Here is a 24,453-nt window from a genome sequence, read left to right as displayed (position 1 = left end):
CTGTCTTTCCCTCTGGGGCCCTTTGTAAATTAGCCAGGTTTAAATAAAACACCCAGGTTTACTTTGCCCTGAAACGGTGTCCCTTACCTCACTTACATGGATCCCATTGAAATGGAAAACCAGCTTGAGGAGTTTGTCGAGATTAGAAAGAGTGGGTTATAGGGCTTGACTGAAAACCACTGTGACTGTTTTAAAAAGCTCTAGGGTTTTTTTTTTTTCCTCTTCCCTTTAATTTCCTGGCTGGGACTTGGCACCAGAAGGATACTTCACACTTTCTGATTTGGTGACAGCGGCACATACTACACAGCTACATACAGCAGTCACCTTATTTAAACACCCTCCCTCCTAACCTCTCCTATTCCATTTAACTCCTTCAGTGACAGTCAACCTGGAATATTTACTCTTCTCTGTCACAAGGGGCTCACTCACCACCTCCTCCTGGCTACTCTGGGGAATAGCTCTCTTTCAGGTTCAATGCCTCTCCATAAGATCTCTCCACCCATTGTCCTCTTTTTCATTCTGTGGTCTCTCTCCGACTCCAGAAGTTGCAGCTTCCTCTTTGTGACTTGGTCTTCTGGCCATGTCACTATGTGATTTCCCCTTCTGAGGAATAGAGTCCCACAGTCCAGGCACTGCCACTCTGCCAATGGCTGGTGGGGAACCTGGGTCCCCTCACTAGTCCTGGTTCCAACCCAGGGACCCAACAACACATAGTGAAGGTGTGTTGAGTCCCCCATCTTGCTGCTCTCTCCCTGGGCTACTTCCTACCCACCTCTCACAGGCTCACTTCTCAGTATACCCTTCCCACAGGGCCAAGATCTCAGGTGTGCTGCTCTTTCCCTGGAACCTTCGTTCCCTCTCTAATGCATAGAGGATGTCTCTAAACTTCCTCCAGTACCCATTTCCTTTGCCAGCTTCCTGTCTTTACATTAGCCTTACCCACACCCTCTCAGGTGAGCTTCATTCTCCATTCAGGGGTTGCTTCTCCAGCCTATACCCCTCATGTGTGGCCTGTCTCCACTAACCTTAACCTCATTGGGGCTGGTGTGGGGTGAACACCCCATTACATTCTCATTAATGCAAAACCAAAAAGCTGTTTCACTTTAATTTCAAATTAACATTTGAAGTGGTAGCAAGAGTGATCAGTAGTGTCTTTTAGTGTTCCAAGCGGAATAAGGTTTTACGTTCAGTGGGTGTAGTCAGGATACGTTGGTTTTAGTTCATATCTCCCTACCATTTGGACATTCAAAATATTCTGCTTTCATACACCTTCTTCCTTTGGTAGAATTCTCTCCTCAGAGAGATTCACTTGGTGATTCCCATTTCTCCTGAATAGGTGGGATTCTATATTTGTGGGAATTAGTTCACTTTTGCTATGTTAAAATAACAATAACAGCACTCTATGTGGACACAGACACAGGAGATCTCAAAACAATTGATAAAAATGAAGTGTGACACCCCAAATCACACAGTGAGCCAGCGGAAGACATGGATATGAAATCCTGGATATAGATTACTATTACAAACCATTATTTGTACTGTGGTAGTACCTACAAGCTCCAGTCATAGATCAGGATCCCATTGTGCTAAGCACTGTAGAAATACAAAACAAACAAACACTATCTGCCAAAAGAGCTCGTTATTTATAACTTATATAGAATGTGTAGAGCCCACTGTAGAAGAGCTAAGCAAGGCATTGATTTGCTATCAAGTGGCAAAGCTCCTGGAAAAGATGGCATCCCAGTGGAAATTCTTAAGTGTGGGAAAGAAAGCCTACTACCATATCTCTATTAGTCATTACTTACATTCTGGAAAGAGGGTGAGGTGCCACAAGAGATGCGTGTCACAAACGTCATCACTCTGTATAAAACAAAGGCGAAAAGGGCGATTGTAACAACTACAGGGGTATCTTGCTACTAAGAGTAGCAGGATAAGATTTTGCAAAAGTCATCTTAGTGCACTTACAACAGCTGGCAAATTGGGTCTACCCAAAATCACAGTGCAGATACAGGGCAGGAAGATCACCTATGACATGATAATTTCTCTGCATCAACATCAAGAAAAATTCAGAGAGCAAAGCTGACCTTTGTACATTGCTTTTGTGGACCTAACCAAAGCATTTGAAACAGTCAGCAGAGCAGGTCTATTGCAATACAAGAAAAGATAGGATGCCCATCAACCTTGTTAAGTCTTCCAGGTTCATTTCATGACAACATGACAGCATATGTCCAGTTTGACAGGTGTACTTCAGACAGCTTTGTGATGAAAAGGGGAGTGAAGCAAGGATGTGTTCTTGCCCCTACACTCTTTGGAATCTTCTTCTCAGTACTCCTGAACTATGAGTTTAAGGATGTGAAAGAAGGAGCATATCTCCACACAAGATTGGATGGGAGACTCTTCAGTTTCTCTCAACTTAATGCAAAGACTAAAGTAAAAAAGGTGCTGATCATGGAACTTTCATTCGTTGATGATGCAGCCCTTATAACCCTTATATGCCCTTATAAGAAGATGGAGTATAAGAACTCATGGGCCACCTTTTCAAGTCGTTGTCAGGTCAAGGAAACTTGTTAAAAGAAAGAGGCATCTTTGTCTCAGGGCTCTCCCTTGTAATCCATCTTCTAAGCAACATCAAGGACTGACAACTGCTCATGGGGGTGGGGAGCTGGTTGCAAGAGGCATTGTAGCCAGCTGTGGGTAAGCTAACATCACAGACTGAAAAGCTACTGAAATATTAATCTTAGTTTAGGATGCAAGTTACCTTTTAGTTCATTGTGGCCAACTCCTTGACTCATTATTAATCTCTTGATTTATATTAATCTGATTTATAATCACTTAAAATCTTGCTGTACTCAATAAACTTATTTGTTTGTTTTATCTAAAACAGTGTCTGTGGATTGAGTGTGTGTAAAAACTTCACTTGGAGTGACAGAGCTGGTGCATATACATTTCTTTGATAAATTTATGGACAAATACAAATGAGCTTGCAGGGTGCAGTGTACAACACTGCACCCTGCAAGACAGCAGTTCCCAGGGTTGCATTTGGGACTGGGGGTATTTGCTGAGGGTCAATCTCATGAGTGGCTGGCCAGAAGCACTCCTTCACTGAGCCAGGGACTGATTATTCACAGGAGGCTGGGTGTGGGCTGACCCAGGAGTAGGTTATTCACACAACAAAATGGAGTAAGTCGAGGCCCAGGAGTGAGGAATTGGGGTGACACAGCTACACACCAGCCGAGATTGCAGGGGGGAATGTCACAACATGCAAGTGAGATATGAAGGAATTTGGAATTGATCCTGACCAATGGGAAACCTTGGCAAATGATCGTAACAAGTGGTGCCATCATCTTCATCAGTGCATCAAAGTCCATGACAGGATCTGTCTCCTTCAGCTTGAAAAGAAAAGAGCTTGTAGGAAGCAAGCAGCTCCCAACTAAGGCACGTATTTTTGCAATAACTGCCAAAGATTATGCAAATTTTGGATTGGTCTATTTAGTCACATGAGACATTACAAACCATTTATATCATAGGCTGCAATTTCCACCGTTTCTTGCAGATGAAATAATGCCAATCAGAGTCTGTACTATGCACATTAGAATTGAAAAAAAATCTGTTAAACCATTCTGTCTGTCTTGCTACAGGTGAAGGATAAGGTTTACTGGGGAAAAGCAGGTCACTGTCAGAAGGATAATTCAAACCAATTTCTGCAGAGGCGACTATAATGTGAATGGTACCTTGAATCATCTATATCCAAGTCTGCCAACTGACTCACTGTGGGCAATTCACTTCAGGAGTCTCTGCCTCAGTTACCCCATCTGAAAAATAGGGATAATATCAACCGTATAATTTAGTTATCCAGTCATCCTTCCAAAAAGTAATGTAGGTAGATTGTCATTGGGAAGAGCAATAGCATAGTCATTCTCTTTGTAATATTTGAAAATGCATCTTGGAAAGTGAATGATGGCTTTAATGGCATCATTTTATTTATAAAGCAGTGTTGATATACAGGGCATTTTAGCACTTGCTATAAAACATACAAAATAAAAAGTCCCTCCCCCAAACGGCTCATGAACTAGTATTAGACACTGACAGATTGCTGACAGAAATTTTCTTAGGGGGGGAAAATCCATTCCCTTTCACATTTTTATGACATTGACTCCTCTAATACTGTTGTCCCTCCCCTTTTTTTACTTAAATGTTATGACTAGCTGAGGAATAAGTGTCAGAAATTGCTGTGAATCTAACTATGCTATTTCATCATTAAGATGAATATAACAACCCATAATCTTGAGTCTTTCTGTTCAAATGTATCAGTTAATTGCTTTGTCTTTTGTAGAGCTTAGTATTTATTTTTAGCTCAGTGTGTAATTGTTACATAGCCTATAATCCAATGGACAACTGTCAAAAACACCTTCCTCTCTATGATTTGAGCATATAACTTAGGTGAGTGGGTCAAAGAAGGCAGAGGAGTCAGTAAGTCATAACCAAATCCTGCTGTTTGTTCCTGCTCAACATCTCCATGATCCATCCTTCTTTTTCCATCAGGTTCTTTCTCACAGCTAAATCTCTCTTTTAGTCTCTCATTATATTTCTCATGCTTCAGCTGCCACCACGTCCTCCTCTCTGGCCACACACATTTTTCCCCTGCAGCCCATACAAAATGCTGCAGCTGAGTCATCATCCTTGTCCATGTCACTTTCCTTTTGAAATCTCTTCACTGGATCCTCATCCACTGTCACATTAAATTTAAGCTACTTCTGGTCACCCCTTTCAAAGCTGTATATACTCTGTCCTATCCTGCCCATCCTGCTTTATCTAACTTCTTTTTTCTCCCCTTCCCCCCCATCCACATCTCTTCTATTAATGCTCCCATCTTTGATGATCCATTTTTTATCTTATCATATAACACGTATGTGGTTTTTTTCATGATGCTTCCTATCTATAACATTCCTGAGATGATTCCCACATCTCCTTTCCTCTCCACATTTAAGTTCTTAAAGAATCCTTTCTGCCATACTCCTTACAATGAAATTTGCTGACATATACATGTTAATAAAACAAAGCACTTATATTATTTTGCTACCCACTCTGAATTTACACTGTGAACTCTGCAATCCAAGGGAACAGGTCAAAGGGTCGGGGACACAAGGTTGGGCAAGGCAGCAGGACAACAAGACAGGGTCAGATGAGGCAGCAGGCAATGGTCTCTTGCTCAGACATCTTCCTCTTCCTGTTGGAGCCTTTATATAGTCCATTTGCGCAGTGAGAGTGCTGCTTCTCCATACAATCAGGGGCAGAGACGTGGCTGCTGTGGGTCTATAGGCCTTTATACAAAGGCTATTGGTCAGGGCAGCAGTTCAGTGCTGAGGCTGTTGAGGTGCAGTGGCTAAGGATGGCACCTGTGGGCCTGGGTTCAGGTCCTGACACACTGTCATACCAATGTGGCATTTAGGAGAGAAGAGGCGAAGGGAGTTGAGGATTATCGAGAAGGTGAGGAAAGAGAAAGTTCACACAGAAATGAAACTGATAAGAAATGCAGTGGGGTGCACTGACATGGCCTAATCTGGACAGATTACTTTTACACTGGAATGATAACTCCATGGGTTTAATTAATTGAGTTATTGTTTTCATTATTTATCTTAACATATCTCCCTGCTTTTGGGTTCCAAAATGTCCTAATGGTCCTAAAGCCTGTTCTTTCACCATATCTGGCCTAAGCAACCCCTCAAGGAATAATGAAAACGCTGCTCCTATGACAAATTAAAAAGTTCTGGATAGTCTGAGAAGCATCCAGACATCTATGTACTTATCTAAAATAACTCTATAAACTATGTTTGCCTACTTCTCTCTCTCTCTCTCTCTCACACACACACACACACACACCTTCCTTGAATATGTCTAAAGAAAAGGCATTGCTGCTTTATTTCCATTTTTGTTAAGGTGTTGTGTTAAAGTACATTTTGTTACTCTATATCCTCTTAAGAAGTCAATAATAATGATATTTGATCATGTGAAATGTATTAACCAGAAGTTAAATATGTCCAGCTGCAAAGCATAGGCCAAATAACTAAGTATGAAATTCAAGGCACTAAATTTTTCAATATATGTTTCAACATCTCATGACTCGTTACTTACAGAAACTCACTCTGTTCCCATCATAAAAGAAGGTTATAAAACAAAAACTTATAAATCATGTATCTTTCCAGGTTTTTGGAGGAAAACTTTGAAACATCTGTGGCTTTTTGGTTTGACTTGAAGTTTTCAAGCAGATTAGGTTGATATTATATATATAAATACTCTTATTTTTTATGTTTGTGTGCGTATACACACATATTGTTCTAACACAGTTTTTCTGCTTTGATCAAATCTGTGTGATTTGTCTTCCTTCTTTAAAGACAACCAGCCAAAAAAACAAGAGAAGGGTGAATATTGAGATCACAATTGAGCAAGAACAAATTTAAAAATTTAAACAAACTGCCTTATCAGTGCACAATCCCTGTTGTGTTTATTTCCATAGATATTTTGTGACTGAGTTTACCAGCAAACATTTTCATGGAAATACAACATTTTTCACAAATATTGAAAATTTACTAAAAAGCGAATTTTGAATTAATACATGAAAATCTTTGAATAAGAAACTTGATTCTAAATTATTCACATTCAGTTGGGAAATAGGAACATATCATGTGATCTGTGTCCATGGACAGCTTACCAGCACAGATCAAATTTTAAATATCCATATGAATCACTTGTGAACAAGCACCAAACCAGGAATTGTTTGTTGGACGATTCAGTGAATGATTTCAAATCATGAATACATTTGAGGAGTAAATGAGAAGTAGATTTTTTTTGCTTTGGAGACGTTTCAATATTTTGAAACTTTTTTATTCTAGAATGGAAAACTGAACTAAAAAGTCTGGAATTTCCTGCTAGTGAAATTCACAAATAAATAAATCACACAAAAGTAATACTAAAAAGTTGAATCAACCACAGCATTGTGTTTCAACAAAATTGAAACATGTTCTGATTTTGATTTTTTTTTAAATTACATTATATTTAATAATATAAAAATAAAAATAGTTTAAACAAACAGTCCTTTAGAATGACTGGTTGAAACATCTGTTCTAAAAAAGTAGAAATTGAATGTTTCAGTCTTATCAAATTTTTGTTTTGAAGGTGATATGTTTTTGCAAAATGTTTCCCTTTCAATAAATCAGCATGTTCCAATAGAAAACATTCCATCAGAAAATGTCCAATTGGATTCACTAAGGAATTTGGAAACTCCTGTCCAGATGAAAATGACTCAAACATTCAGGTTTCTGCCACTTTCTTTAGGCAAAAGCAGTGCTGCCCATCGAAGCCCTAAAGAGGAATATTTTGGGGTCTTTCCCCCAAATAACACATACTAAAAAAAGTGAATAGGTTTCCCCCTTGAGCTGTTGGAGCCTTAAGCAATTGCTTAGTCTGCTTATTCCTAGTGCCAGCACTGTGTTAGGAGACTATCCCACAGACTTAAAATATCTGTTAAGAAAATCGTTTCTGATATCCAACCTTAATGTTCCTTTGCTGAATTTAATCCCATCACTCTTAGTTCCCTGGACAGTCCTAAAAATGAATCTTTTTCTTGAACGTTTATATTCTTCAAGTTCATGTAGTATTCTCCTCTGTAAAGAATCCCCTATCTGTGCACCAACTTAGCTGATACTTGTCTGATTTATGTGTCAATAATAGAATAGAAAGTGGATAGTGCTTGAAATGCTCCATCCTGTTTGTGACCCTAGGTCATGTAACAATCTCTTCATACAAAAGGTCTATTGCCACTTATGTGTTGGATTAGAAAAGATACACTCCTAACGATAATAAATTGTCATTACTACATAGTTTGGGATGAGGAGAAAAAATCCATACCCCTCTGCCAATTGAATAAGTGTCCTTGTTTTATGGAGGTGAGTGACTCTGAGTCTTATATTTGTAGTGAGAGCTCAATTTTGTCTTTGATAGAACATCCTGGCATGTACTGTACATCTTACACCAGTATATCATTAACTTAATGTGCAGCAAATTCTCGCTGGGAGTTATTGATTTTAAAGGCATATCATAGCAGCATATTCCAGCACAAGATCATTTCAGGCTGACTTCCACCACATATTGGAGATTTACATCAGTTGGTAGACAGGAAGATGAGTTAAAAATGAAGGGAAGAGGTTTTAGTCAGACCCAAGCACAGAATTTTATTTGCATTTTAAATTATCGTATTTAATCTTAACTGCAAATGTGGTCTTTCTTTGAGCATACAATTAATAACTCTATATTCTTTCTTAACAAAAGCCAAATTGTCAAATATGAGTCAGAGATTTGCTTAAAGATATCATCTCAAGCACCCAAACAAATTCCCCTCCATGATGTATTGTGCATCTATCTAGGAGTTCTGCTTTCATTTAACAAGTAAACAACAGTTTTGACTTTGTACACTGATCTTAATACCACACACTCCATGTAATTCACTGACTCACGCCCCAGGGGACTTCTTACACAGCAGAGCCTCTAACAGAGTTCAATTTCTGCATGAGTTCTAGTGTTATGAATTTTTTCAGTATCTGTCTAGGGTTTTCTATTGTGCCCATAGCTATATACTCTAAGCAATGAAGTTTCTTCTTAGCCTCCCAAACTTCCACATAGTGTTGCCTGCTGAAGTGTGCCCGTCTTCTGACCACCCATCAATAAGTGGATTTTTTAAATGACTATCATGTGTCAACATAGTCCTACTACTTACCTCTCAAAGTGGGTTAATTCAAATGCAGATATTCATGGGCTATACATCCATCCTCTGAATTTGTAATTGCAATTTAAAAGGGGAACAAAAGAGTGTACTAGAATTTTGCCAGCAGAAATCAGCACATCCAGTTAGCTGATCTGTATGCACATACCCATTAGCATTCACAAGGTTTCATTTATGAGATGTGTGAATACATTTGTTCCATTTTGACCTACAGTGTGAAAATCATTTAAGAACGTCTCAGTGTAGTATCATACTCATAATTCCTTTCAGCTAAAGCAAATCTGTATATTCTCTTCTTTTACTAACGGCTGGCTTGCCTGAAATACTGTCCTGCAATAACTGCATTCCACGTTCCAATATGAAGTCCAGTACTCTGAATAGGAATTCAAGTCATGTCTGTAAGTATATCCTGTACAGAATACATAATTCATTAAGGAACTACAGTTTGCTTGTTACTTGTGAGTGTGCTTTTCTTTTTCCTGCTTTCAGGGAATTTTTAATATGTCAACCAATGCTGGGAATTTGCATATGATTTAAAAGTGGGGAGAAAAATTGAAGACATGCAGGTGTGCATTGGCTTGTTGGTGGGATTTAGACAGGGTCTCATTTCTGAGCAGAAATGGAATATATGCATAAGGTTAGATCTCCTACTCCCATTAAAGGTCTAGTCACATGTCTGGAAGCTGGAGTTCTAATGGATACTTTTCCTTAACAAAACAGTGGTAGTAGTACTATCTTCTTCTTTTGCTGTATTCCCACAAGAACCACAGAATAGTTGTTAAAGAGAACTTGCTCTTCATAGAATAAATCTTTCAACTCTTATCTTTTATTATTCCCTTCTCATAAAATGTGTTAAAAAAGGAGGAGGGGGAAAACCAAGTAATAGAATCCACATTCTTTTTTTAATTAGAACTATTAAAATGAAGTTACTCCTACACAAGTTTTGGTACCTTGAAGCTTATGTACTCCTACTAGAACAAAGTTTTTTTCCCTCACTCACTTTTTACAATTGTACACCTATTAAATCATATAATCAACCCCTTCCATTTGTACCCTGCATATGTAGGATTGTTCCATTCAATAACATTTCTAGAGCTTTGCCTTATCTGTTTTAAATCACTTAAGCAATGGGGCCTCCATCATTATTCCTGGAAGGTTAGTCAATAAATGAATAGATGTTATCATTAGAAAATGTAGACTGAATATCATTTTCTTTTCCTCAGGGTCATTCGTTTACTCTTAGTTTCCCCCTTAGACCACCTTAAACAATTCTTGTCTTCCGTGTCTTTACATCCTTCAATACTTGCAGTTGGTTACTTCATTCCCGTTTAGTCATATTTGTACTAAGCTATGTATATCTCATTCTTTTCTCATAAGTCAGCCAGACTCAAATTTCATCCAATCTCAGAGTGATGTTAGTAAACTAATAACTTTAAGTGATAAGCAGACACTCAACCTTTAGCAACGAGTGTGCAGATTTACAGCAAAATTTGCTACCACTTAACTCGTGGGTAATCTGATTGAAGTCAATAGAGCCCAAGTGAATGACACTATCCAGATCATTAAAGCCTACCCAGATGAGCAAGTAGGGCCAAGGGCCATATATACCTGAACAACACAATTAAACTACTACAGGTTCTAACAGATGAAACCCTAGGTTTTACCCTAGTAATTGTGTCAGACGCTAGTCATGTATACGATAGCTATAAACGCAAATTAAGACTCAACAAAGGTGAGGAATATTATGAGATGGTCTGTTTTCACAGGTCCAGCTCAATTTCTGGACCTGAGAGATTCAGATCAACATCTACATTTTTGGGATGCATATCTGGCACCCACTTCTGATCCATTTCAGTTTCACTTATTACTAGTCACTTTACTGAACATATACAAGGAGTTGTTTTATTTAGAAAGACGGGATCTACTTTGTTATTAATTCATTCAGATGCTTGGCATTTTGAGACCACAAATAAAAAACAAAACAAAAACAAAAAGCATATTGAGCAGTGTAATAAAAAAAGTTTTAAAAAAGTATTAAAAGAGATCATAGTGATTCTTTTCAATAGAGAGGCCCATTCTGCCTCATCTGCAGGCATTTGTAGTCTCTGCACTTCTGAAATAGCTGGAAATGTTTTAACAATTAGGGTGAGCAAATTGCGAAGGGAAATATGGTAGTAAGTTACAAACTGAGTTCTTAAATAAAACATTCCATCTCTAATGTAGTCCTGATGCTATTCAGCCTTCTAGTAGCACAGACTACTGCATAGCCATGGGCGAACATCAAATATACAGTAGTTTGATAAGGGTAATACATACAGCGATACAGCAAGAACACAATTATGAAACGAAAAAAGAAGGCACAAATTGAATTTTACCTCTAGGCAAAATCTTCCTTCTATGAGAAAATTAAACCGAAGACTTCACTTTATTGATGTGTAGATATCTTATTTGCATGCTCCTTTTCTCTTCTTTCCTTGTCTTTTCTTTGGCATCTAGAATCAGATATTGGTTTATCTTATGTGTAGAGTCGGGATTATGAGTAATGGAACTTTTTACATGCTGAAGTATTAATGATGTTTGCAATGCAAGGCACAGTCTCTTGTTTGGAAAGGGAAAGGAATTCATTTGAATTCATGAGGGGGGAAAAATCTGACATTATTTACCAGGTACAGGCTGAACGAATTGTGTCAATAACAAACTACCAAAGGCTTGAAATCAAAGTGCTCTTCAGCTGAAATATATTGTGCCCTCTTCAGGTAGGATTTTATTTTATTATATCCTGCAAAAAAAGTATATTTTAAATATTTTTATATATTGTGGTACCTGAGGATTTTGGCTCCATGTTTGGTCTATTAGCTGGTGGCTATAAACTAAAGTAAACCTAAGTTTGATTCTCTAATAACTTCACTTGGGCTTTATTGGTGCCAGTAGAGTTAATCTTGACTTATACTGTCATAAGTGAGAGGAGAATCAAGCTGCTGACTTGTTTGTGAATTCAGCCATCTAATATCTGTTTGTCCAGGATATTGCCACAACAGAGATGCTTGTTCATTCCAGCAATCTATTTTTCAGCTAAATCAAAAATATTCTCTGTGGCTAAACCAATAAGAGCTGTGCTGAAATTGTCCCAGGAGGAAGTTGTTCCTTGGATGCCTTGCACATAAAGTATTTGGTCATTGTAAGTAAAGATTTTCTGCTGAGGAAAAGTGCCAAACTGCTAGTCCTGGATTTCCAAGTCTCTATCATAAAGGAGTTAGAACATGATCATCAGCAGTTCAAGCTTCTCCCATACTGCCCTGCAAACGAGCCTTAATCCTGTATAAGTATAATACATAATAAGTATAGTTCAGTGGAGAGGATGCTTCTGTTTCCTGACAATTAAATCCTAGACCTCTTCGCTGATATTCCAAACACTGGCGTACATTGTGAGGTGGACACCTGCCCATTAGGAACTGGACTAGGTCACTGACCCATCAAATAGCAATGAGTTTTTGGTGGTTATTAAACTGAGAAAGGTTTGAAAAGATGATCAAGAGGTGGAAGGTTCAATATGTCATTATCAATCCCATGGGTCTTCCAGTTCATTAGAATAAGGTACTTCTAAGCCACTGAGGAATCTGATATGAACACAGACCTTAACATTTGTTCTCCATTATATATTTATACATATTTGTCCCATCCCTCATGTAACTCAAATCCAAACCCTTGCATAATTTAATTGAAATTACTGGAGTTATATCAGGGATGAATCTAGGCTATTAGATACCTGATTTAGAAATAAGATCTATTATTTCTCTTTCCTCAGGATTGTCCAATTTTTCCCCACATTTTACACCCACCCACCTTTGCTATCCCTGGTAGCAACTGCCATTCTTTTGGCCAAAGAGGATTGGATTCAACTCCTCTGAAGCACCAGTGCCTTTCTTTGACCAGTCAGAAGGGAACTTGTTAAATGATTGACATTACTTCTTTGCCCCCAGCTCAGCACATTCTCTCTGCATCTTTCTCAGAATGCAAGAAGCATGAGTGTCCAGGACATGGGAACCCAGTTCAGCTGTCCTCTATGGCAGCCTGTTAGATGATTTTGCACTGGCTCCATAGTTTCACAAAGAATGAAAATTAAAGAAGCCCTTGTTTTATGCTGAAATAGTGTTGTTTTACCATCAAGTGCATATACTTAGGACAGCCACCCAAGCCTGTTTATTTTTACTAGCCTAAGAACCAGAACTTTCACACCGTTTGCAGGAAGAAAAGCAGCTTTTGGGCATGTTCCATAATATGCCATCTGGTAAACTCTGGACTAGGTAGAACTTCCAAAAGATGAGTAGCAAAACCACTAACAAACATATCAACAGTTTATTTATGTTGTCTGATAATAGATTCTATTCTCTGGTTCAAAAAGACACAGTTCTTACAGCCCTAACTTTAGGAGATATACACATACAAACTGAATCTTTGCCTGCAGCTCTAAGAATTGGATGCAAAAATAGTTCAACACAAATGCTGCGCCTTGGTTAAATGAGGCTTGAATAATTTAAGGTTGATGGCACAGAGGTATACACAATACAGAATAGATCAGAGCTGAGAAAATGAAAAATTGTTAGAGGTTAAAAATTATGTTTATGCTGAAAGTTAGTGTTGCCTGAGATGCCTAAATATCCATCTCAAAAGTCAGCCAATGGTTTATGTGACATGAAAAGCTTCAGCAAAGTTTTCTTTCTGTGTATAAGTTATAGAGACTCTTGATGGAGTAGCTCCATTAAGTAACAGGGGTCAAAGAGTACACGTGCTCAGGAATCATCTTGTATAAGAGAATGACACTTTCTAACTGACTTCATGTAGAGAGCTTTCTGGTGTATGAACCATTACATATATAAATATGTATATACATATATATATGTATATAAATGATATTTTCCTATCTAAGGACAGGGTGGGTAATTGTCAATCTGCCCTACTAATTATACGCTGGATTAGTGGATATGCATGTTCCAGTGAATTGACAAACTGAACTTGGGTGCCTGTTTTGTAAAATTTGGCTTTCTATGGTCAGTGATCAAATTTAAGAAGGCTGCAGCTGGCAGGAAGAAAGGAGGCATTGACAAATGCAATAAAGCTGACTGTTCTCAGATGAATGAAAATGCTTGATGAGTGCTCTTTGATACAGTGGTGAATATTACTCAATAGCTTTTCAAACTGTATACTTCTTCTTAACACAGGACTCCTTGTGTGGGTCATATCCCCTCTTTGATCACATACTTTTCCTGTGACAACTATAGCGCTCATTTAAATGAGAAATAATGAGATTATTACGGAGACAAGATGAAAATAAACTCACTTTCATATGATGGCTGGTAATGTTTGCCCCCTCCCCACAGTGTTTGTATCATTGCTTCCCTTTAGTAAATGTAGGAGTTTCCATTTATTAGGAGTTAAATTCCCTGCATTGCCATCATTCCCAATGTCCTAATCTTAATGTCCAATAAAGATACACATTTGCTGTGTAGGTATCATAGAAAAGCTTGGGGGTTAACTGGTCAAATAAATCTATGTAAACTAGTCTTGAAGAATGAAGGTTTGTCTACACAGGGACACTCAAGAAGTTAACCCAAATTCACTAAAGGTGTGAATTTAAAGTGTATTAGTTAAACTACATCAAACTCCTGTGTGGACACTCATTCACAGTTAAAGAAGCCTAGATTTGGCTTAGTTTAATTCCGAAGGGAATGGAACTAAACCAGTTTAAAGCCTCTTTAGTTCTGAATGAAAATATCCACACATGGGTTTAATGCAATTTATTTAACCCACTTTAAATTTACACCTTTAGTTAATTCAGATTAACTTCACTGAGTGTCCCTGTGTAGACAAACTCTGACTAGTCCTGGACTGAGTTACAACTGCAGGAAGCATCACTACTTGAAGGCTGATAAGCATTACATTACTGGGACAGAAGATACGCCACAGATCATCTGAAAATGATCCATAGACCACTAGTAGTTCATTCACCACAGTTTTAGAGCCTCAGTATTTTTGCTTCTAGGAAATAATCCAGAAGGTGTATGTTATAAAATATGGCCATTGATTTCTGAGCAGTTTAAATATGAATATAACCAGTGTTGCTAATTTTTATGAAAGTGTATCACTCCTACTTGACATAGTATTTTCTCTAGTTGTTTCATATTTTGAATACCATTCCATACCATGAGCACTACTGATTGGTCTATTTTATATTTCCTTTTTTTCTTTCTAAATCTGTGTTTGTAGTTGGATTAAATACAAACACATTTGAATTAAAGTTTGTCTAGTTAAATGAATGCAACAAAAATGTACCTGCTTCTGCATATTGTCTCCCTCTAACTTAAGCTCGGTGTCCATTAATCTTTTCCCAAATAAGAAGCTGCTGTTTTCCAGGTACTGTGAAGTAAGGCAACAAGTGGCTATTTTCATCCCAGCACATCCTATAATTTTACCCCATTATAATCTCCCAAGAGAAGTACAACAGGAATTAATAGACTGTATATATATTCAATAATCATAGTACTTTAATTTTTTTGGCAAAAAGAAAACAAATGGCATGTTTTCAGAACATGGGCTACATGTGGAATTCATCAGATGGGCTTTAGTGGCACTTGCAAACTTCCCTTTTCTGTTACTGTTCCTCATTAAGCTTGGAGGGAGCTGGGGATGATTTCCCCCCAATGTAATTTATGGCATTTGTGTGTCTTTTTGCAACAGTTGTAATATACTGCATAACCAAGAAACATAATAAAACACTAATCATAACGATAATAAGAAAACCTTCTAAAGCCAGCCAGAGAGCTAGACTTTCCACAGCACTTAATGATACAGAGGTGAGTGAATTATCCCTCAGATGGGACTGCATGAAATTCACTGCCTGTGTAATGCTTTTTATCATGTATTTATGACATCAAAATAAAAATGAAATCATATCTGTGAAAAAAGGAAATTTCATGTCACCCTATTTCCTACATTTGGATGTCTCACTTACATATTGAACAGGGGGGAAGACAGACTGCGACTGCTTTAAGACAGCAGTTCTTAGGAGGAAAGCAGGAGACACTTAGAAAGAGGCTACCATTACACTTCCATCCATACTGTCTTTCTGTCACTGATTGATTATTTAAAATGGTAAATGTCTCATGGAAGTTTCTGAAAAAAATTCTGCATAGAAACAATTATGCTTCCAACTCCTATGTTTTCTGGTGTTTCTCTGCTCTTGTCTACTGAAGAAATATGCATGGAAACAGGATCTCTGTGTCAAAAGAGTTCATCTGCACCTGCTCTTTCTTCCTCTCTCATAGTCACATTCCTCTGTGATATCAAACTGGCTGCTATGGAAATTATTATGATATCTTAAAGGTGGTTGAGTCTTCTGATAAGAACAATTTTGCAGCCTTCCCTGACTTTGGCAATTTTCAGGTGGTCTATCCTATGCATGGCTGGATCATAGACGCCCCACCTGTTCCCTCACAGCTGAACTTCCTCCTAATTAGTGCCCTCCACTTAGCCTACATCTCCCTTGTTTGCAGTTTAATTGGCTGATTGCACCCACCTGGCATAATGCAACACTCTCAGGGCTGGTCTGAGGAGTATACCGCCATAATAGATACACTCAGTAGATGTTTGAAATAAAGGTAATTAAATGCTAGCAAACAGAAGAGGTTATATAGCCAAGAAACTACATATGAGGTAAGAGAAAAAAAGTGGGTTTTTTTTAAATTTATGCTTGAATTATACACTAGAAAGTGTAGAAAGCAGCTGTCTATTGAGTTGGTTGTCGTATGTTACCCCATTTCTCCAAAGACTACTCTGGCTTCTTATTTGTTTGAAGGTGTAATTTAAGGTATTGACATTTGTTTATACACCCCTACAGGGGACCCTGATTATCTTAGAAAAAAATTCTTTCCCCTTGTGGATGATTGCAATGGTTTCTAGACTGGAACTTCTGTGGCCTGGCATTCTCAGTGTCAAGACCTCCACTTTGGAGCTTACCCCCAGGTGTCTGACACAACTTCAGTTTGTTGATCTTTTCCTCAGCCCTTTTCTTGGTGGATGAATTGCTGGGCTGTTGTGTAACTCAGGTTTGGAGGAAACTGTCACATTATGTTGATAGTTTTTAGTATGTTGTGGTTTTTTAGTGCACAATTTGGATAGGTGCATTTTTATTAATACTTTATGGTTATTACTGATGCAAGCTATGTTCTATGTGTGAAAACCTATGTGCTTATATACCATTTTGCTAGATCATTGAAGCCCCTTTTTTTTCTCTCTCTCTCTCTATTTCCTTTTCTATATTTCTATCTCATTGTAGTGTTGATTATCTCTGCCTCAGTGGTTCTCCCACTATCAGGCTTTTCCTTTCTGTTTTAGTATGGGTGTCATATTCTTACTGAGAAACATTCACTTAACTTATTTCTATAACCCTGCTGAATTATAAAAGGTGTTATGAATACTTTGCACATGTGCGAGGCTGACTAGAAAGGAATGCTAGGGAGTAGAGGTCTGTCTGACAGAGAATTCCATGCATTCTTCATGGTACAGGATGTTTTCATAGAAACTTTACAAATTGAGTTATTATCTATGTAAAGGCGTGTGCTTCGTTTCTATTGAATGAAAATGAGATTCAAGATAAAAGTGGAAGAATGCCTGAATAGCAGTATGTATGGTGTATATTTCTCATATTAGACATATATTTTTGGAAGTTATGTTAACTCTTTATTCAGGAGATTACAGAATAAATGAATGCTCATGAACAGATCACAACACTGACATGCAATACAATCTGCTAATAGTCAACACTTTACATATCTATACAAACTCAGTGCTGGATCTCAAATCCAAGGAAGTAAAGGGAGAAGCCTTATGTTGACTTTAGTGGGCTTTGAATCAGGACTTTCAGCCTAATCTTGGCTGAGCATCTACAACTTCCATTGCCTTCCTCATTGTAGGGTCCCAGAGCCTGGGCTCCAGCCCAAGCACAGATGTCTACACTGCAATTTTATAGCCACACAGCCCAAACCCGTGAGATCAGTCAGCTGACACAAGCCAGCCACACATGTTTTATTGCAGCGTAGACTTACCTTTAAAGACCACTCATTAGTTCACGCAGTTATGGAGACCTGAGCCATTCTATGAAACTAAGATTAGATCAGGGCGCAATAGAATGGGACTGAAGTTATGGACGTATTTAGAATAGCCTGACTCTCATTCAGATATGAGAATAATTACAGAGAACTACAGTTACACAAGTCCTTTGAGCATTCCCAGAGGATCGGGCTGGTTATGGGGACTTGGCAATGGCAGGCAAAGATGTCAAGCATATTTCTGGTTAATAATAAAGATATGCTGCTAGTATCATCTGGTTGTTCTTCATTTTGACTGATGTGAAATAGGTTTGTGGTCTTAGTCTATTTCCTAGTTAAGTGTCACCAAAAACTTGCACCATAATTGACATCCTTGTTTACAGGCTCAGCACTGAAGCCAAAAAATGAATTGGTGATGCAGATCCTCACCTTGTATGAGGGGACTTTGGTGGCACACTGAGGGAATCTTGCATTGCAATTGACTGTACTGCAGGTAGATACACAGTGACCTTTTAATCTCTAGAGTCTCTGACAGGGTAGAGTAAATAGACAGATGGCTGAGGAGGAATATAACAGAGGGATTGCCATCGCAGACCAAACCAGAGGTCTATCTATTTCAGTATCCTATTTCTGACAATTCTCAGATATTCCTCCGATATCTGATGCTTCAGAAAAAGTTTAGGAAACCTTGGTGTGAGCAATTTTATGGAATAACCTGCCCATGGAAGAAATTTCATCCTAGCCCCTACCATTTACAATTTAGATTATGCCCAGAATTGTGAGTACAATTTCTAATTTTTTATCCTATCTAATATAGCTGTGAATGTTCTCATTATCTAAAGAAACATCTAATCTGTTTTTCAATCCTTGACTTTGATAAGTTAATTATACATTGTTTTAAATTAAAATACTTTTTTCCCATTTAATTTAATTGAATGTGTTTGATAGACTGATTTACTTAACTAGTAACAAGGGGACGTATTCAGATTATGAAGGCAAATATTTGGTACAATTTAATCATAATTATTTTCAAGCCTTGCCTGTAAAAACAATTGTAAACCTTTTGCCCTTTCTAAGATATGAAGGGTGATATCCCTAGAACAATGAAGGGTTTGGATAAATGATTTTATATAAAAATGAAGTCTGCCGTCCGGCGGGTTCCCCCCCCCCCCCCCCCCCAAAAAAAAAAAAAAAAAAAAAATAGTGATTGGAAAGCAGACTGGACTTAGTCCAAAACTGCATTTGTAATCTTGGTTTCTTTGTTCAGGCACTAGCATTGCTGAATATTTACAGTGCAGAATGTAAACTCATTTATAGCACTTACATCCTTACCTAATATGCTGTTAATCACCTTCCATGATGTGAAATACTCTAACCTGATATAAAATATACCCTTTCTCTGATGTGGAATACTTTTGACTTATTGCCTATTTTTCCTACTAAAAGTCCTAGATTTTTAGCCTAAGTAATAATATAAATATACTGAATACACATGGTGCACATCATTTCCATATCCCATTTCCCTAATATGTCTGTACATAAGACTATCTGGACCCACAATGAGAGAGCTGCTGGATCATATGGACTGATAAGATACTTTATATGCATTGGTTACAAATATATTGAATGGCATTGCAAAGACAAAGCGGGGGGTCATCGCTAGTTGTTAAGGAACATGGTGTCCCAGATTTTGTTTGTGAACAGCCTACTCACAATCTCTTCTGCTGTCATTAAGGTTATACATATTAGGTGGAAGTGAAGATTTATGTGCCAGAATATTTTATTAGCTGCTATTCATTATTCTGCCATTCTTATTTTTATTTTTATTTTATTTTTTCCCGAGTCCTTCTCTCATCTTTCTTTCGTAAAGTCAATACTTTGAAAAATTAGGTTAATTAATTTCAAAATGGATTTAGTACTTGTGAGAGATGATGGACTGACAGCACTCCCAGTCTTAGGATAAAGAGGGACTGGCCTTCAGTCTCCTATTCCATGCAATCCTTAGCTTCTCTGCTATGACTGCCAGTAGGTATACATTGTGATGGTTATGTGAACACCAGTCTTTAGGGACTGGACTGAGACCACCAAATTCATTTCACATTGGTCTCCAAACACCCATAGTATTATTACTGAAGAGTATCATTATTATTACTGACCTGGGGCATTTCGAAGTGGGAATGTAGAACTAAAAGTTTCCCTAATGCATCACCAGTGCCTTGAGCTATCCAGCCTAACACCTTCAGTTTCAAACATTAAGGTTTTCATTTTTAATTTGGTTACATACAGTGTTCTAGTTCATGCTTTGCTTTACTTTTTTAAATCATTTCTTTTGGGGGCTGAAATTTTGACACCAAACTCTGAGATCCCTTCAAGGAATCTGTGAATAACATCTGGCCAAGGGGATGAGATGAAAGGTAAAGGCTAAAAGAATGCAGTGCAGTACAGGAGAAAGTGTGAAATGTTGCCATTACAGATGGATCAGCAGAGAGAGCCAAGAAATTTTATTTGGTTGAGATATAAAGTCAAAGTCCAAAAAGTTAAGAATTATTAAAGAATCCTTGTCATTTTGTGAAAGATGATGAGGTATTTGTTTGTGTCCTACCCAAATTCGAACATCATAATTATCTCTGCTTACATGAATTTTCCTATATTTCCAACCAGGCCTCTAAATTCAAAGTGTAGCATTGCTGTCATTACCACATTCCTTCCCAAGTTTGGCTGCATTTCAGTGGTAGATTAATTAGACATTCTTTGTAAAAGATCCCATTTGGGATTTTTAGGGATCAAAGATGCTTTATAAATGTAAGATAATTTTGACAATTCCTCAGTTTGTATAAATCATAAATAGCTCCATTAACTGAGGCTAAGTCTCCACTGCAAACAAAGGTATGTTTTTGTTTTTTTACATTGTTAGCTAACTGGAGTTAGCTATCTTGATGTGAATTCCTCTTGGAGAAAAGGCACAAGTAACTTTTACCTCAGTGTAGCTAGTTGAGGTAAAACCTAGGTTCTGGGTATAGTGTTGACACTGACTACTTACAGTGAGGTTAAAAATTGCCTGTACCTTGTCTGATTTTTACAGTGTCACAGCCATTTCATTCACTATTATTGTAAAAACACATCTCTTTTTTGCAGTTAAGATGTAGCCTTCAAGTCAATGGAGCTATGCCAGTTTGCATCAGTGGAGGCTCTGACCCATAACTTTTATTAATATTTTTACAGATGTTATGAAGGGGCATAAAATGCCATGAAGCATTGTTCCCTTCCTATTTAGTGCTAAAATAAGCAATCTCAGACTGTGAGATTTCTGGGACAGGAAGTGTGCCTCACAAAATGTGGACAACGCCTAACACGTTGTGGGCACTTCTGTAAGAAAACCTAATAATAATAATATTTTTAATGCATACTTAACAGGTACAAAGTGAACTGGCTAATCAGGTAAATGTGGAGGCTGACTGCACACTGAGTAGTGAAATCCCTTAAGAAAAATATTTGTCAAACAATACTGCTCATTCACAGCAAATAATTTTTAAATCTCAACAATGATCTCAGCTGTTTTCAGTTGTAACATTTGCTTTTCTAAATACCTAACACAATTAGACATAACCAGTTTTCCATAACTCGAGCCATCTTTATTAGGAAGCAAAAAATATCTGAAGCCAGAGAACTTCTAACTTTGCTTCTGTCCAAAAAAACAACATCCAGCTGCAGCAAGTCTAGGCGTTTCCAACTGAGCTTGGTTGGTTCAGCCAGAGGAGCAAATATCTTTTTTTGATCGTGCTGCTGTTTGTGGTCCACAAGAATCCACACCAGATGGAGGATTCTGTTAATTGGTCAAGTCCACTTGATTGTCTGGCCATCATTTGGAAGACAAAACCATCTAGTTATTGGATCTTAGAATCGCTCTGCCAAGTTTTACTCTGGAGTGAATTTTTACAGTCGGATTACAAAGCCTGTTTATAATGGAAATGCTGTCAGACCCTTAGATTATAACATCATTGTTCATTGTGCTATAGCTAACAGATGCACATTGGGAATGAATGAATGAATTATAGATCTGGAACTGTCATCAACCCTTTCACAAGTACATTTTTACCAGCTCATGTGGTGTACACCTGTAGGTGGTTGAGTGTTGTGTGATAGGGAAGGTCCATGGTTTTGGAGCCCGCCCTGTGTAAATATCCCATCCTCTCCCCCATGGGCATCTTTTTGCATTCTTCCCTTTCACTCCTGAGCTGGGTTGTGCTGTGTGCATTGCTCTCTTTATTTCTGAAAATCTATCTGGCACTTGGTTTAAACGTGCTAAAATGAACTATTGTTGCAAAACAACAAGGGTGAAAACAAAAGATAAAATAAAACAGAAATTCTTCAGGAGGGAATCAATCAAACCAGCATGTCCTGGTTGCTTGCTATGCGCTAGATACAGAGGTCATGTAAATTGCTGAATAAATCATATCTTGGGGTAAGATGTTGTAAAAATGAGTACAAGTTAAACCGATTTAGCATCCAGTGGCTGTTGCTGTGTGGGGAGTGGAGAGAATGAGTTAAGAAAAACAACTAAAAGACTAACTAGAATTTTTTTTAATGATTCTCTTAGTTTCTGCTAAAACACTCTTCACTCATCCCCTTATCACACGAGGTACTTTTTTCACTCACATTGAATGCAAACACTACTTACCCCAGATTCTGACTAATTCCTAGGTATGGGCATATAAAAAGTATGGTTTTTAATGGTGAGAGTAATTAACCACTGGAACAAATTACTAAGCGTTGTGATGGATTCTCTCTCACTGACAATTTTAAAATCAAGATTGTGCTAACATTTGTGTCACCACTACATTTGGTTCAAAGGCTTGTTTACAATTTTTGGGTGTCTTTTGTTTTTTAATTTCACTCTATGGAGCACCCTAGTACTCCTAGTTCCAGCACTTATGGTAGTTAAGCACTGGAATAAATTTCCTGAGGAGGTTGTGGAATCTCCATCACTGGAGATTTTTTAAGAGTAGTTAGACACACATCTGTCAGGGATGGTCTAAATAATACTTAAGCCCTACTTTGAGTGCAGGGGACTGTACTAGATAACCTCTTGGGGGTCCCTTCCAGTCTTACACTTCTCTGATTCTCTGCGTCTATAATTTCCCATATTGGTTCAGACTACTCTATTATCATCCCAGAGTATTATATTATATGTAGTATCAACCATATATCACCCTTTTCATAAAATACATAATTCTCACATAATTCTCCAGTTTCTCTGGATTTATTGTTAGATTAATTTAAGAATAAATATAATTTAATTATAACTATATATTACAAATATTATACACACATGGATGTTGGTGAAGATTACACACTGATTATCACCCTTTTCATAAAATACATAATTCTCACATAATTCTCCAGTTTCTCTGGATCTATTGTTAGATTAATTTAAGAATAAATATAATTTAATTATAACTATATATTACAAATATTATACACACATGGATGTTGGTGAAGATTACACACTGATTTATGGGTTTTAGGGTGTGTGTGTGTGTGTGTGTGTGTGTGTGTGTACTTTGTACGGATGGATAAATTGAGGCACAGTGTGGTTAATTGACTTATTTGGGCCAATTTGAATGGTGGTCCAGTACAGGACCTACCTCTTGTTGAAGTCCAAAAGAGTTCACCTAACATTTTTTTCTTTTTAAGTTCCTCCACCTTTTCTGGCTTCATCCATGGCCAGAGGAACTAAACAGTTCATGGGAGAGCTTGATTTCCGGTCCTCTTCAAAGACTAAAGGATTTTGCCTGCAAGTTGCATCTCTGAAAATTTTGAAGTTGTACTCCAACACTCACATAAACCTGTTGCCAGTCTGAGCACCATTGTTGAACTGAAACAACCTCATTTATTACACCAACACCACAGAAATATGTAGAAGATCAGTTCTTATTCTGTTTCATTGTCAGATTAACAAGTAGAAATGTTCCTGACCCAAAATCATGAACAAACTTCACTTTTGAAAGTATTGCAAATCTAAAACTGGACCCAGATTCTATAACAACTTGAACCAAAACTTCAGATATGAACTGTAGGGTACCAGAAATTCAGATCTGACTCTTGACCCTGGAGCTTGGGCCACATGATTTAAATAAACATATGGTAAAGAACAAAGTTATTTTTTTTATCGTTTTCAGAATTCAATTATTTGTTTTGGGCAAAAATTCCACATCTGTTTTAGAATTTCAGATTCATACAATTTTCTCTCACATTTGCAGTAATTTCACATGCAAACAAGAAGCACACTTGTGCATGCAGATTTGCATGTGTAACTTCATAGGCAAAGCTTTGGGGGAGGGGGGAAGTACAGATCAAGCACTATTTACAGAATTTTTCAATTAATTGCAAATAGCCTGCAAATACATCATGATTTTCTCCAAACAGAAAAGGATTCAAAATTACTTTATTAAAGTATTAATTAAGAATGATTTTCCCAGCTGTAATGATCACCTTTTACTAAATACACCTTTTACCATTTTCTACAGCTTCAAACCCTTTGTAGCTTTCCTCCTTCTAGGAAATTTACAAATA

At 37.6% G+C, this 24,453-nt stretch overlaps 1 long non-coding RNA gene across 1 annotated transcript; it reads left to right on the top strand.

Moving 5' to 3' along the window:
- The first annotated feature begins 16,383 nt into the window (after positions 1 to 16,383).
- On the top strand, positions 16,384 to 24,040 carry LOC137142501 (uncharacterized). Its single transcript, XR_010916949.1, has 2 exons — positions 16,384 to 16,486; positions 23,575 to 24,040. It is a non-coding gene; the product is annotated as an uncharacterized lncRNA (long non-coding RNA).
- Positions 24,041 to 24,453: the final 413 nt, after the last annotated feature.

This window comes from Emydura macquarii, unplaced genomic scaffold (assembly GCF_026122565.2).
Source record: "Emydura macquarii macquarii isolate MOO-44397 ecotype Brisbane River unplaced genomic scaffold, CSIRO-AGI_Emac_v2 contig_374, whole genome shotgun sequence".
In the NCBI taxonomy this organism is placed as follows: Eukaryota; Metazoa; Chordata; order Testudines; family Chelidae; genus Emydura; species Emydura macquarii.
This window is presented reverse-complemented; position numbering and strand designations above follow the sequence as displayed.